Source organism: Eurosta solidaginis, chromosome 2, assembly GCF_040869045.1.
Source record: "Eurosta solidaginis isolate ZX-2024a chromosome 2, ASM4086904v1, whole genome shotgun sequence".
NCBI lineage: Eukaryota > Metazoa > Arthropoda > Insecta > Diptera > Tephritidae > Eurosta > Eurosta solidaginis.
Window position 1 is genome coordinate 301295294 of NC_090320.1, and position 14170 is coordinate 301309463.

A 14170-nucleotide genomic window follows, 5' to 3' on the forward strand; every position below is an offset into this window, starting at 1 on the left:
ATTTTTGATAAATAATCGATAGCTTTTTGGTAGCACATCGATACTCTTTGTGATAGTGAATGGATAACTTAGCTGTCCGGCTCTGCATCCGATTAGCACCAGTTCCGAAGAAGTCATCAAATCTGTAGTACAAAACTATCACTTTGTGTGACTGTCACCCACTTTCTCTGCTTGCCCAGATCAAAATCGATCTGTGTCATCAATGGCTTTCTCTCAAAAGACTGCTAAAACTAAGCTCGACAAAAGCCAAAAGTTGCTTTGTCTGGGGATGGTAACTGGAGAACCAGAGAAGAAGGCCGAAAATATTCTATGTAGCAACAATATTATACTATCGCCACGAACTTAATTAATATCTACCACCTCAGCGAAATGTGAACATTTTATTAGTCAATCATTGCTATTATTCACTTATAGTATATACATATGTACTTATATGTGTATATGTAAATCTTCATTAAAGTGTGCTTCATTTGAAACTTCACTTATCCAGCGATCATAAATCTGCTTTTAAAAAAAAAAACTGTCATTGTGACAATCACCCAAGTTTTATACTCAACTACAACTAAATATGTAGTTAAGGTCCGCCATATTCAAGTAGCCGGAAAGATAAGAAAGCAAAACTAAACATAATAGGATATGAAAAAAAATTGATGAAGTAAGAAAATACGGTCGACGTGCTGCAAAATGACGGCAAACAATTTATGAAGCGACGTGTTGGCAACACGAAAGTCTCCCAAGAAAATAAGAAAATTGTTATGAGTAGATTTTGTATAATTTTCATATAATTTTTGCAAAACACAATAAACAAAACCCCAGAGGCGATCAAGAAATGCAGGCAAAGATAAGACAGAGTACAAAACAAAAACCTTTAAAGGGTTACTGGACTCAGCTTATGATATGGGCTTTACTTACGTACCTACATACATATGTATGTGTGTTTGTGTTCGTCTTTTTGCATAAGCAACGGGAGAATGAATGGGAACAATGCAATGGAAGGAGGCGCCACAGAAATCGACAATGTGGACTGACATATAATGGACTGAGATGCCGCCCGCCATTATGCATTTTAATAAAAATATACTTATGTAAATAGCCTTACATATTGATATTTATATATCCATAAGTAAACTATATGTATGCGCATTAGGGTGTTTCACTTTCAAAAAATTTTTTCCAACGTATAGCTTGACAATCTAATTCAGCGGTGCACTCATGAATTAGGAAAACTATTCGGCGTTCACTTACGTGTCTTTTGAGCGCAGTAACAGAGATTCCGTAAAGCAAGCAGTCAATCAGTTCTAGCTCGTGCTTAGGGACACCATACCGAAAGCAAAGTATCGATACAGTAATCACATTAAGTATCGTTCTACAAGAGCGGTTACCCGATAGTGACGCATTAAAAAGACTCGATACTCAAAGTATCGGTGCTTAATTGACAAGACATTGAGCACACTTAATAATGCTACTTGGAATGAAATTTCAATATATCTTTGGATGTGCAAAATATATGTTGGAACAAGGCTGGATTCACAAAGAGCGCTCTTTCAAAACGTTTTGCTGCGTTTTACGCTCTACAAACTTTATGTAGCAAGACTTAATCCTAACAATAAACAGATAAGCTAATGTCAAAGCGAAGCGTTGAGCAAAGCGTTATCTGTGATTCCGTATTTACATAGAACGCCTTGTTGCATTGCTTCGCTTGACAGATAAGTTTAATGGATGACGGCACGTGTATCTTGCTATTCAAAGCTCGTGAAATGGCGCTGTCAAAGCGTCAAGCCGAAGCAACACGGCAAGAGTTCTATGTAAATTCGGTACAGGGAAAATACATATTTTCAAAACAAACAAATAAACAACTTCAACTTTGGCTTAGACCTATATGATACTACTTTATTTTGTCTTGGATTCCAAGCTAGAAAAACTGGCGAAACTTTATCGGAACTTCAAAATATAAAAACAATTTCTACCATGAGAAAGCTAGACCATTATTCCCCCAAAATTTGTGAGTTTGACATGGTTTTGTTTATGTTTTAAATTTTATATATTATATTAACATTTTTAACAATAAAAACAATGCAAATAAAACGGGAAAATTATTACGGTCGCTGATAGTGCACTCTTTATACAAAGAAGGTTGATTTTAATTGAAATTTGAAACTAAAGACAAAATTTTCTTTTGTCAGAAAAAATAAAGAAAAACAGAGAAAATAAAGTAGTGTCATATAAGTATTAAAAAGAAGCACAAGAACTTATGAAACAGGAGCTTTTGGGGTCCTTATCCCGGAGGGCATATTCGAAATTCCAGGCATGCAGATTTTGTTCACTCGACTAGACCTAAAACTTGAGGAAGGTCTGACAAAGAATATGTATTTAATGTCATATAGCGTTATTCGTTAAGCAAAAATTTTCGCGTCCATTATATCGGGTCCGTAACCAAAGTTTAGCTCGTATCCAGTGTTTTAAAAAGATATTGCAGATTCCGTAAATCTGCGGTATCCAAAATTTTTATGGATTGAAGAATTCTGAAGGTGCTGACCAAACATTTTAATATCCGCTCAATCCGCTGCTCATGTTCCCTTTTATGCAAGTTGAAATGCGTGCGAATGTCGCGTCCGTTACCCATGACTTGCCCATATAGACTACGTCCACACAAAAACACGTAAATGAACTATGTAAATTTATTTATCGCACTCATGTAATTTTACTTTAATATATGAAAGAAGTAATCTAAATTGCAATTTTTACCCCCCACTGCCCATCGCTTTGTTGTTCCGAGTTGCTTTTGCTTTTTTGCTCTTTTTGCATTTTGTGCACCATTGTTTTTGCCAATACAAGACTTTTTTGTATTATGATGGTGTGGTTGAATATGTTTGTGTTAGAGCTGCAAAAGTATCGATATTCGGCTTACTCGATATTTTCGTTATTTAAGAGGGAGGGTATCGATATAAAAAAAAAAAATCGATATATCGCGGTATATATCGAATTTTTTTATAGTGAAAAGCGCTTACTGAATTTAAAAGCAATATCAGGTATATATCAGACATTTATGTAAACACAATATGTACATATACATATATATATATATGTAATATTTTCTTCATAACTTCGAAACGATCATAAAACACATTCTGCAAAGTTGTCCCCGATGGTAGCTTATACAGCGAAACGAGGGTATTTACAAGTTACAACACACTTTGTCATCCACTGTGGGAAAAGGTCGAACGTTTGCGGTGACTAATCCCTAGTAGGGTGCTGTCAAAAGCCTTTCTACGTGATGCTGGATCTTCATATGTTTTTTTCATATAAAAATCAATCTTATTTGGCGAGCTATGTGAATCTAAATTTGCATTTGTATGCGTTCGTTCTAGATGCTTAAACAAATTGGACGTATAACATTTTTTGCAATAGTGGCATATTGCAAAAATATTACTGATTTTGTCAAAATTGATCCAAATGCTTGACTTTGTACTTCGTAGCTTTTTGGCAGCACAATTTTCGTCTTTCAACTCAATGATGTCTTCTGCTGCGTATATATCTACATATATGAATACATGTATACATATATGTGTATATAATATTGTAACGAATTTACTTGCAAATCCTCTTATTTGCAATCCTCTGCCAAGTTCGAATCACTAAACTGTTGAATAAATAACTCCAATTTGTAATAATGCAAAATGGCCTTTATTAAAGTACTTCACAATAACACTCAAACTGTGCAACGAATAGCTTGCTTAATAACCAAACTGATTGATAGCTCAAATGAAACTCTATTATTCAAAATAATATTGCTCTTGCTCGCTAGATAGCGTCTTAGTCGAAACTGCTTAACAACTCAAATCAAACTGAATTCCAGCGCCTCTACAATTGCCGCCTTTTATACTCTTTGATTTCAACCTTCACATCTTCTAGGCGCTTCCAGAATCTACTAGTCCAGCAGCTGTCAAACTTCTCAGCTGTAACTACAATTGCACAAATTTTATAGTTTTTCTCATTGCATACTTATAGGAGTATCTCAGATATATGCATGTGTTTGTGCATTGACTCTCCGCTGCTCGTATACGTACATGGTACATATGTGTAGACGCAGTTATTGTTTCGTTTATGTAGATACATAATGATTGATCTATGGATGTGAATTCACGTCACTGCTTAGCATTGGCTTAGAGACGATAGCATCACCCCTTAGTTTTGCTAATATTCGTAACAATATGAAAAAAATAAGGAACCTTTCAGATTGAACCCTTGTAAGAATTTTCCAATATTCAAAGCCCCCAACTTGTTAGGTATTCATCTAAAATAAACACAAATAATAATAATGTAGGTAATTTTATTTATTCATGTTTTATTTTTCTTACCAAAGTTTTAGACGCTGGTAATTCTGCCGCTAGAAAAAGGAATAAGAAATGGGAATACATTACTCGATATTTAGAAAAAAACACCGATAATCGCACCATGAACCTAGTACTCGATGTATCGATGTTTATATCGATACTTTTGCAGCTCTAGTTTGTGTTACTCCCGCAAAATATTTTGTTAGCTGCTTGGTGGCTATTGCAAACAATTAAAATCATATCAATTGTATATAAATTATTCATATCTCAATCTTTACTGGACAATCTATGCAAAATATCTATGTTAAAAGTAAGTGTATGCACATAGGCGTTTAGATAAGTGCATACATATTATTTGCATTAGACCGCCCACATAACGTATGGAATTTGCAAATGTTTCAAATTTTGTCACTTCACCAACAATTTCTGACAGATTAGGTATAAAAACCCACATCCGTAAAATAAACTGGGCATCTGTAGTGAAAAAATTCCATGCAGAATTAACCTAATAATATGATCAAACAGAAAAATAAATTGAGGCAATTTCGATTTAAATTGAGTGGTGTTCGTACAACTCAATTTAGTTTATACAATAGTAATTTGATAGCTGGCTGGCTCGTCTCTACAGCAACAACATACATTTGTTCAGACTGTCAAAATGTGTGTGTTGGTATTAGGCGAATGGAATGGAATGAAAACATAAAACTTTGAAATTTTTGTGTGTTGTAAGAAAATGTGTGGTTTCATTTTGAGTTTGCCATCTTCTTTTGACAATCCCTACTCCAGTAGTGAAATGAAAAAAATAAAATCAGCTGATGAGATGAGCCAACCATATAGTTGAGCCATGCGAAACTGACATTTAAATCTACTCAATAAACACACTTTACAAGGTTGCATTTGCAGTTTGACAAATTTAGTACGCTTTTTTTTAAATTGGCAATTTATTGTCACAATTTGCTATATGATAAATTGCGTAATAAATTACCCAAATGGTATAAATTGCCAATTTGGTGTGTGTTTGTACATAGTTTAAGGACTGAAAATGCACAAAAAAATGGTCTATGGCTTTTATGGCTAATATCTCCTAATCAAGTGATCTAGGAACAAATGGCGATATAAAGACTTTTATGTAGAATGCAATCAGGAATAATTCCTTCATATACATTTTGTACCTGCAAAAGGATATTGAAGGAATGTTAGTAAGATGAAGAGCATTTTTCTAATTTTTTCATTTTTCTAATTTTGTCTTTTATCGGCCTCTAAAACTAATTGCAATATAATGAATTACATTAGCTTTGGTTCATTTCGTGGAGAATTTAACACAAGCAAAAAAATTTTTGCATAAGTAGGATGATCGCAAACTGAAAAAACATCTGTTTTTATTATTTTTTTTTTTCTGTTGTGCTGGAGCAACTTTAATGGTGACGAGCTTGCACCTCCGATTTTGTTTTTGAACGCGATTAGGGAATGCTTCCCAACTCCATTCCGATAACTCATAAAATCGAACAGTCGGCACTATTTTTTCAAATGCATTTTCCCCCAAAGTGCACCTCCTCGTCATTCGATACACCAAAAAAACTTTCCAACTAATGTTGTTTTTGCTCCTATTGACGTATAGTGCTTCCATTACTTAGGTACATTTGTCGCTAAGAACGAAAAAATTTGCAAAGTTTTAAATTGTTTAATCATATTTTAGACATTAATAAACCTGCGTTGTAAACGTTATGCAACTATTTCGAAAATAAATGTCTCGTTGTATATTTTTTACGCTAAGCACGAATTCCTTTTTCTATGATACCCCCTTTCCATAAAATGGGGTCGAAATACCCAAAATTGGTATAATTTAACAATACCCTTTGAGCTTAGGGTGCACTTTTAAAACTTGGTTTCCAACTCTCTTAATTAAATTATTAATTTATATAATTTTTCCAAATAGGCCAAAATCAGAAAATTTTGGGTTCTCTCATTTTTGAAAAATAATGTAAATCATAGGGGCATCTTAAAATAGCCGTTTATATATTGCCTGGAAATTTTTTCTATAAGAAAGCTGGCAACGAAGTTATAAAGATGCACCTTAAGATCACCGGTCAATTTATACCCACTTTTGGGACTTCGGCCCCATTTGAAACAATAGGAGGCACCGTGGAAAATTTTTTACCAGGAATTCGTTCTCAGCGTTCGCATAAAGTTTACAGGGCATGGGCGTGTGTAAAATATGATTAAATAATTTTTTATAATTATAGCTTTGTAAATTTTTTGAAAAACACCTTTATTAGCGACTTATGCCAGGGATAGAATAAAATCTGAAATAGGTCGTTTCTCAAAAGCTTTCTGAGATAAGGCATTTACAAAACGGCAGCCAAAAAAGGATGATATACTCAGCAGTCCACATACGTACACTAATAACACAATATTTTTGGTTGCTGAAAAAGTAAGGTTCAAAATCTGTCGATCTCATAAGACAAAAACTTGTTTCTTTTGATTCGAAAAAATTAGTTCCATATGATTTTTAAAAATGTCTTTATTCCGTATACAAAAAAAAAAAAAAACAAAAATGCTCTTCGTAAGTACGAAATAGTATGTAAACCATCCCTTGGGGCAAAAGTTGTCAAAACTCAGCAAAGTTTGAAAGCCTTAAAATGTGTGCTTTGATAGAGCAAAATTTATTGGGCTACAGACTCGAAAAAAAATTTTAAATAAAATTAATATACTCAATGGCCCGTAATCATAGTGGCTGACTAAAATACCCTTTAGTTAAAATCTTGCCTAAATTAAAAATGGGATTTAAAATTTTGGTCTGTCATAGACATATTAAACACAGTTTTCAGCTAAAATGAGCATGGACAGGGTATCCGCATGAAAAAAAAGGTATCGATTGGCGCTATGAAGAAATTTTTTAGAAATTTTATAAGTTCACCCTGCTCCTTACAACCGTGGTTACTTGACTCCACGTATAAAAAAATGGTAATTTCTTACTTGACAAAAACTCTTACAATAGCACAAAAATTGTCAAAGGAGTACTTGAAAACGCGTTTTGATCATAATCCGGTGGCGGATAATTATCATTCCAATCTATTTAAAAGTCATTAGCAAACGTTTTGTAAAAATTCGCTGTTTTTTATCAGCCGTCAATTTAGTATAGTTTTCCAAAGGAAAGAAGTGATCTAGAATGTTGAGCCATTGTACATGGACCTGCAAAGTGCAAGTCCCTTTTACATTAGAAAATCACTGAACTCAAGTCAATCATGACATAGACTAAGAGGGTGATAAAGGGGGAAGTAGTTCAGCAGCACTCGTACAAAGCAGTTCTAAAATTGTTGTTGCTAATTCTTGTTGTATTCCGTGTTTTAATTCACGCTTTCTTTTAAGAGGAATTGGTAAAGCTAAAGGGGAATAGAAGACACAAAAGGAAATGCCAGCAGAATTGAATTCAAGAATTCTGTAATGTAATTCAATAATTAGAAGTCGGAAATAAGCAATTGTTCTTTTATTAATAGATATTCACAAAAAACCGAATAATTACCCCCAAACGGCTGCGAAACTGGTGAAAATTGTATCAGCGCAAAACGCCTTTTTAGTTAATTCTTTTCAGTGCACAACAATATCACCAAAATTACATCAACCACATGAAAGTCTCAAACTTTTTTTTTGCAAAAATATCTTTAGTACAAGTATTACTTTGCCGCCTTCGGATTAATGCTTCCGAAATTAAAACGCGTCATTTGACACCTCTCCCGAAGGTTTTTGGCATGTATTAAAAATCGATGCCTGTAAAAAATTCCTTCCATTGATTATTTCTTTCTAAATTTATGCCAAAATTAGTATAGGATGCTACTTTTTCCTCAAAAGATACTAAAATATCAAAACTCACAAATATCTTTTAATGCGGAATAGTCTTAATGTGGAGCCAAGTAACACCATCGCACATTTTAAGATTGTGTAATTTTCGTCACAAACATATTAATACGCGTTCTAGGTATAATAAATTAGCTCCTGATGTATATTTGTTTGTCTGGGAAGCCTTTTTTCACTTCCATTTACGTTCATCGCGTTTAAATAGCAAATTGTTTAATTTCTTGCTACTTTTGACAGCAGACCACCAACTTAAAACCTGTTTTAAAAATTAAAATCGGGCTCATGTCATTTTAAATTTAAAATACTTTTTTAGAGATAAAATAGTATTTAAGTGGACTATAACAGATTTAAAATGATATTTAATTTAGAACCATGTTTAAACCAATAAAACTCAATTTTATTTCGACTATGATTACGGGCCAATATTTTTATCTAATATATAAAATTCTTCGGTCACGGTGTTAGAGGCTTAACTCCTCCGAAACGGCTGAACCGATTCTCATGAAATTTTGTGAGCATATTGGGTAGGTCTGAGAATCGGCCAACGTCTACCTTTTTTTCGCTACGTGCCTAGGGTCTTGAGATGAAAACGTGGACCCGGGTACCCCTAGAATGTGTTTATACAATATGGATATCAAACGAAAGCTGTTGACGATTGCTATAGTACAGGATAATTTTCATACAACTGGGAGATTAGGGTCTCGATATATAGGCCAAAACGTGGACCCGGGTACCCCTAGAATGTGTTTATACAATATGGATATCAAATGAAAGCTGTTGATGAGTGCTATAGTACAGGTTAATTTTCATACAACTGGGAGGTTAGGGTCTCGATATATAGCCCAAAACATGGACCCGGGTACCCCTAGAATGTGTTTATACAAGGTTGATATCAAATGAAAGCTGTTGCTGAGTGCTATAGTACAGGATAATTTTCATACAACTGGGAGGTTAGGGTCTCAAGATATAGGCCAAAACGTGGACCCGGGTACCCCTAGTATGTGTTTATACAATATGGATATCAAATGAAAGCTGTTGATGAGTGCTATAGTACAGGATAATTTTCATACAACTGGAAGGCTAGGGTCTTGGGATATAGCCCAAAACGTGGACCCGGGTACCCCTAGTATGTGTTTATACAATATGGATATCAAATGAAAGCTGTTGATGAGTGCTATAGTACAGGATAATTTTCATACAACTGGAAGGCTAGGGTCTTGAGATATAGCCCAAAACGTGGACCCGGCTACCCCTAGAATGTGTTTATACAATATGGATATTAAATGAAAGATGTTGCTGAGTGCTATAGTACAGGATAATTTTCATACAACTGGGAGGTTAGGGTCTCAAGATATAGGCCAAAACGTGGACCCGGGTACCCCTAGTATGTGTTTATACAATATGGATATCAAATGAAAGCTGTTGATGAGTGCTATAGTACAGGATAATTTTCATACAACTGGAAGGCTAGGGCCTTGAGATATAGCCCAAAACGTGGACCCGGCTACCCCTAGAATGTGTTTATACAATATGGATATTAAATGAAAGATGTTGATGAGTGCTATAGTACAGGATAATTTTCATACAACTGGAAGGCTAGGGTCTTGGGATATAGCCCAAAACGTGGACCCGGCTACCCCTAGAATGTGTTTATACAATATGGATATTAAATGAAAGCTGTTGATGAGTGCTATAGTACAGGATAATTTTCATACAACTGGGAGGTTAGGGTCTCGAGATATAGGCCAAAACGTGGACCCGGGTATCCCTAGTATGTGTTTATACAATATGGATATCAAATGAAAGCTGTTGATGAGTGCTATAGTACAGGATAATTTTCATACAACTGGAAGGCTAGGGTCTTGAGATATATCCCAAAACGTGGACCCGGCTACCCCTAGAATGTGTTTATACAATATGGATATGAAATGAAAGATGTTGATGAGTGCTATAGTACAGGATAACTTTCATACAACTGGGAGATTAGGGTCTCGAGATATAGCCAAAACGTGGACCCGGGTACCCCTAGAATGTGTTTATACAATATGGATATCAAACGAAAGCTGTTGACGATTTCTATAGTACAGGATAATTTTCATACAACTGGGAGATTAGGGTCTCGATATATAGGCCAAAACGTGGACCCGGGTACCCCTAGAATGTGTTTATACAATATGGATACCAAATGAAAGCTGTTGATGAGTGCTATAGTACAGGATAATTTTCATACAACTGGGAGATTAGAGTCTCGAGATATAGGCCAAAACGTGGACCCGGGTACCCCTAGAATGTGTTTATACAATATGTATATCAAATGACAGCTGTTGCTGAGAGCTCTAAAGTTCATTGTGATATTCCATTTAGTCGCATCAACCTGGCAAAACTGATAAATATGCAAGCCGAAATAAAGACAAGAATTAATAATACCAACATACCTATTTATATACGTCCTATTCCATTTGCCTGAAATTTTGTATATAAATTTGCCTATATTAGTATTTACGATGCTTTTTTCCGAGAAGTATACCAGAGACGGGCTGGGACTGGGATTAGGACTAGAACTGGGACTGAGACTGAGACTCGGAGTGGGACTGGAACAAAATACATACCACCCTCTGGGACTGGCAATAAGAGATGAAGAAGAAGGACAAAAATTTGAGAGAAGAGAAAAGAGAGAAGGAGGCTGAGAAAGAGATAGAATGAGACGAAGATGGAGATGAAGCGAAAAGGACGGAGGGAAAAAGCTTATTAAAATGTATGCAGATAGGCCAAATTTAGGGCAGAACAACGTCTTCCGGTTCTGCTAGTCTATTTATATTTTTCAACGCTTAAAATTTCTGAATTTTTTCGAAAACTATTTTAAAATTCACATTGGTTTGTATTGTGTTTATTACAGAAGTATTTAAAGTTTTTTTCTTATTTAACGAAAATAAATAAAAATGTTTGTAAATTGTGTTTGTATTTGAAAATAAATAAAAGTAAAAAAATAAATGATAAAATCTGTTAATTTTCACTGCTATTTTCATGTACGCAGCTGCATAGCGCTAAACCTCAAATTTTACTCAAAATGTTATTATATGCAATATAATATACTAATGGAGAGCTTCAAAATTGGTAAAAATTTCGTAATATTTGAATCATAAATCGCCACCCTAATGTCAACAGTTTGTTAATAAAGTCATCTGAGTAACTACATACATACATAAATACATATACGAATACTTTCGTATCTTTAATTAAATAAATTTACAAAATTCAATTTGCAAATTTAATGACCGCGCAATGTTGCTCATATCGCATCGAATTTGTTGTTGACAACATTTTAGTGACGCTTTTCAATTGAAATTCTTAGACTTGTTAGTGGCAATCAAGTGCGTGTGCAGCCAGTTATTGTTGTTGTTGCCACACGCACCTGTTATAATACCAATATCGCTTAATATATACACACAACACGTAATATACATACATACATACATATAAACATTACATTTCATCAACACTCACCTCAATTACAGTTAATCAGAGCAGAATTTGAAAAAAATCTGGAATGTCCCCGTAGCAGCGAGGCTTTACGCTTTCAGCGGATGTGTTGCATAGCCGACGGCATTGTGGCATGTGTGCTGGTGTTTGCAACAAAATGTTGCTGCTATTGATTACTGTTAACGGTTTCATCACATCCATATGTACATATTTATATGTTTATGCGCTTAATTGCAATTATTTAGTTTATTTGTAAGGCGACAAGAATTTTGATTTGATTTTCTTTAATTTTTTCATAAAAATGTGTAGCATTCCTTTTTATAATTTCTTTGTTTTGTTGCATTAATTTTTTGCTTTTTTGTTGTTTTTACGTATAATTAGGTAAACAAAATTTTAACTGACGCCAGCTGTTGAAGGAGAGTTATATTTATTCTGACATCTGTATGTATGTTTATATACTTAGATGTGTACACAGTCAAATAAACATAAATAAATAGAATATGTAAACAATTGCTCAAAAAAATCATTAAAAACACTTTAGGTTTAGTATATCGATTTTTGTTTTTAAATGAAGATCTTTAATTTTTTTGTTATTGCTTTTATTGATTTCACTCATTTATGTTTTTTTCTGCTGCTGGAACTGGCTCGACAAATGTTTAATATTGATAGTGATTGGTAGGATTCTATGCAGCAAAGATTAAGAATAAAAGTTGAGTACAGCTAAAAAATTTACATTAGGGGGTCCTTATAAATCAAATTTGCAATTTTTTCCTGTCTAAACCATTCAAATGGTAATGCCAAGGTAAAAAATATTACCTATAAATAAATGTTGCTTCTGATTGGAAATGGTTCAGCCGACTCGCATATGTTAGCCGATCCAATATGTTAAAGTATGAACTTTGATCACTGTGTGGTAGCCTTTATTCGCTTCCAAGAAGGACCAACATTTAGATGTAATATCGCCAATTAAACTTTTATCATTTTTTATTTAATAATTTGGGAAATATTTAAACAACGTGACATCAGGACGGACAAGGCGACAGCTGTTTCGATTATACCTTGTAAATCTCTTCAAAGCCTTTTCTGCCCTTTATCGTTTATTAGAAAACAAAACATTTAATATTAAATCTTTGAGTCTCCAAAGAAAGACCGCAATTTTGATCTCTAGGCGACACCCGTAAGCCGTCTCAAATCGGTATCAAAACTTAAATGTGATTTTCTTCAACTTGGTGTGAGACCGTTTGAAGGTGTGAGACTGGAAAAAATCCAAGATTTTTTTTTAATAGGACCACCCTAATATGCATATGTACATGATAATATATTACGAAATCACACGCTTCGTAAGAGTGTGTAAACAATATTTGTAATTGAAAGCAAGAAATTCCAGATGATGATTTATTTGTGTTTTTTTTATATTTTTATTGCTTGCTGCTACGATTGTTGTTGTTTTGCTATTGTACCATTTTTTAACTGCCTCATTAGGCGCACTCACTATCTCACACACTCGTACATACATACATACAAACATATATACGCACAGGAGCATTTTGCAGTTGCAACAACAAGGCATATTACATAAATAAGTACATACATACATACATATGTACCCGTATATACTATGGGCTTATGCCAGAAATGAGCAGCAAAAAGCAGAGTGCAAGCAGGCAAGGATGCCCATTGTAGGACAGACAGAATATTAGACGGTGCAGCATTGGAAAGCAGAATGAAGTAAGAGGTTTAAGCGAGCAACTGAAGCAATCTTAAGAGCCAGTTAATGGTAACTTAACCATAACCACACAAAACAGCTGATCCAACCAACTTCATAGAAATCAATGTAATCGGTTAACAGTCCTATGCCATAACGCTAAAGCCATAACCATACCATAGCCAACCAATTGGTTTTTGGTTTTTCGCCATATCCATGACCTAGAAATATTTGAGTTGGAGAATTTATTAACTTTCTGTAGATTTTATTTATTGTTTTCGATACGTTTTGACTAAGACACTTATTTTTTGTGGTATGTTTGTAATTTTTTGAGTTTTCTTAATTTTTATGAAATTTTCACGATTTTTAGGTTAAGGCACCAATAACTGATACCAATTTGATATGGATAAGTAAAAATATGGTTATGACTATGTTTAGCTCGGGCTTAAGTCCAACAGCCAGATTCTAAACAACGCTAACGGTAAATCTCCATCGCCTCAACAGCATTTTAGCGCTTTTTGTGATGCAGTAAAAGAAAATCTCCTAAAATTTTCACATTGGATTCATTCTTTTGTCACATTTAACGATGTACGAAGGACGAATGAGCAAATGAATTAGATAACGTAATCAGCTGTTGTTGACACAGCATTCTGCGATTCTGAAGCACTTGCCTATATTAGCTAAAAGTCTTAAAAAACTGGCGACGAAATAAAGTTGTTGTTGAACAAAAATATTCCAAATTCATAGTTTTTGTTGTAGATAACTTAAATATTTCAACATTTGGCTATTAAAAGGC

General features: G+C 34.2%; 1 protein-coding gene across 1 annotated transcript in view; it reads right to left on the bottom strand.

Annotated features, from left to right (window-relative positions):
* The window catches only part of salr (spalt-related), a 58108-nt gene extending 46363 nt beyond the window's left edge, over positions 1-11745 (bottom strand). Inside the window, exon 1 of the mRNA XM_067770139.1 lies at positions 11694-11745. The gene's annotated coding sequence lies outside the window, so the exon portion shown is untranslated. The remainder of the gene's footprint in view (positions 1-11693) is intronic.
* Between the last annotated feature and the right edge of the window lie 2425 nt (positions 11746-14170).